At 37.0% G+C, this 2740-nt stretch overlaps 1 pseudogene; it reads left to right on the top strand.

Moving 5' to 3' along the window:
• Window positions 1-1495, top strand: part of LOC106292513 — a 7384-nt pseudogene extending 5889 nt beyond the window's left edge.
• Window positions 1496-2740: the final 1245 nt, after the last annotated feature.

Below are 2740 nucleotides of genomic sequence, written 5' to 3'. Positions count from 1 at the left end.
TAATGAGAGATTTAAGGTTTCAAGGCCTTTAGGAATATCAATCAAGATTAAGGGTTTCAAGGCCTTAAGGATTACGAATCTTGAGATTATATCTATTAATCAATTTATCAATCCTAACATCTCAGATCATCAATCATCAAACAAAGACATTTTAAAACCGATTTAAACTTTTAGGGTTTCTGTTTGAGTGATTTAGATTCGAATTTAAACAATCTTATCAATAGTTCTAGGTGATCAAACAATCAAAGTTTAAATCAAACAATTTAAAGCCGATTTTCCAAAATTAGGGTTTTTAGGAGATTTCGAAAAACTTTGATCTTTGATCAAGGGGATTTGATTTGAGATTCAAAATCATTAAGACTTTGATTTTAATTGATCAATGGATCAATCTCGAATTATGGTTTAGGGGATCGGACTTATTCAAGCTCCGATTTACTCTTTAGGGTTTGATCTAAGTTTAGGGGATCAGACTTTTTCGAGCTCCGATTTACTCTTTAGGGTTTGATCTATTTTCCCTATTGCTCACATGCCATAGCACAAGTAGGAAACAAGATTTACTCCTTTGGTGGCGAGTTCACACCGAATGTGCCTATTGATAAAGACCTTTACGTCTTTGACCTCAAGACCGGGAAATGGTCCATTGCTCCAGCCACGGGAGACATTCCACACCTCTCCTGCTTAGGCGTCCGAATGGTGTCAGTTGGAACAGCCCTCTATGTCTTTGGAGGCCGAAACGATTCCCGAAAATACAACGGTTTCTATTCTTTTGATACGACTACGAATAAGTGGAAATCCCGTGGAAGAAGGACCCACTCCTCGTAGCTTCCACTCTATGGCAGCCGATGAGAACCACGTTTATGTTTTCGGTGGAGTGGGTGGTAAGGAGCGGCTCAAGACCCTGGACGCTTACAACATCGCTGATCAGAAGTGGGTTCAGTGCGCAACTCCAGGAGAATCGGTTAGCATAAGAGGGGGAGCCTCCCTCGAAGTAGTGCAAGGGAAGGTTTGGGTGGTTTATGGATTCAACGGATGTGAAATTGATGATGTTCATTACTATGACCCTGTTAAAAACAAGTGGACCCAAGTACAAACATTTGGTGAGAAGCCTTCTGCGAGGAGCGTTTTCGCTAGTGCGGTTGTTGGGAAGCACATTGTGATCTTTGGAGGTGAGATAGCGATGGATCCACAAGCTCATGTAGGCTCGGGACAATTGATGGATGGGACTTTTGCGTTGGATACAGTGACGTTGAAGTGGGAGAGGTTAGATAAGTTCGGTGGAGAGGAGGAGGAGACAAAGAATGGGACAAGAAACCCTTTTGGAAGCCACAAGAAGAAGAAGAAAGAAGAGAAGCAGGAGACTCCGGCTATCAGGGGATGGGCAGCTTCCACGTGTGCGACAATTAATGGTAAGAAAGGGCTCCTGATGCATGGTGGCAAAGCTCAGACCAATGACCGTTTTGACGATCTCTTCTATTACGAGTTTAACTCTGCTTAAACGCCGTTAATTTGATCATTACCGTTTGTGGTTGTTTGTTTTGTGTGTGTGATTCAACAAGGGAGGGTCGTGATACCATATGATCCTTCATCATTATTTTTTTTCTTATCGTTTTGTTTGTTTTGTGTGTGCGATTCAATAAGGGAAGGTCTGTATGTTTTTTCTTTTTGTAAACCTGTTATATTTATTTAATGAATAAATTGGTTGTTCTCTCCAAACAAAACACCAAATTAAGAAAGCATATCAAAACACGAAATGTTAAATTTTATACCATCTCTCCAAATAAAACATAAAAACACCAAATACAAATGTCCAACTTTCGAAGTTGGAAAAAAAAAACTTTTGAAGTTGGAATTGGTGTTTCTTCATTAGAAATCGTTTTGGATGCTGAGGTGTGGGCGTCTCTAGTCGCTTTTGAGTTTTATCTGTTTTCTGCTGAAATGATATCTTGAAATGTGGTTTTCGGTTGTTTGCTATCTTAGTTGTATCTACGTTTTCTGTTAAAAGTTTTTAACATTTTACCAAAAAAACATCAAATTAAGAAATGCACCAAATCTAAAATGATAAATCTACCTGAAGTCATTAGCTCAACTGGAAATGATCATGTCCATTGTGTCAGAGATCCCCAGTTTGAGCGGCGGCTGAGACGAAAGTAATTTACATTGGTTTCAGGTTTAGGAAGGATTACATGCTTCGGCCCTGAGTCTCCTCGTATTAAAAAAAAAGGTAAGTCTTTTCTCCAAGGTGGCGAAATCATTGGGCGTTCGACTGATGTTCTACATTCCCTTGGAGCCTATGTGGCTTTCCCATCTTCTCCTGAAATGATTGGAAAGTGGATTAGTTATTATTAAAAAAACACATACACAACAAATTCGGATTTCCATCCGGCTTTTTGGTTTTTTTCTGTATTTCAGTTTCAAAATTAGTTACATATTAAAATCATATATATTATAGTTTATTCGGTTTTAGATTTATTCAGTTTTTATACCCAAAAAATTATAGCTATATTTATCTTTTATAACATTTTGTGAATTTTAATTTATATGATTAGAAATCAGATTAATAAATATATGAAAATATTGTCAGTTCGGTAGCTTTTATTTAACCACTAATAATTAATTGTAATATTAAAATTTTATAATTATGATAATTTCATAAAATTAAAATAAGAAAAAGTTAGTAATATCATAATCTTACTAGTAAGGGCTTTTTGCAAAAGTGACTCAAAACTTGGAGTCAAACAGA

The sequence above is a fragment of the Brassica oleracea genome, chromosome C5 (assembly GCF_000695525.1).
Source record: "Brassica oleracea var. oleracea cultivar TO1000 chromosome C5, BOL, whole genome shotgun sequence".
Taxonomy (NCBI): domain Eukaryota; kingdom Viridiplantae; phylum Streptophyta; class Magnoliopsida; order Brassicales; family Brassicaceae; genus Brassica; species Brassica oleracea.
Note: the sequence above shows the minus strand (reverse complement) of the source record. Positions and strands in the feature narration are given on the sequence as shown.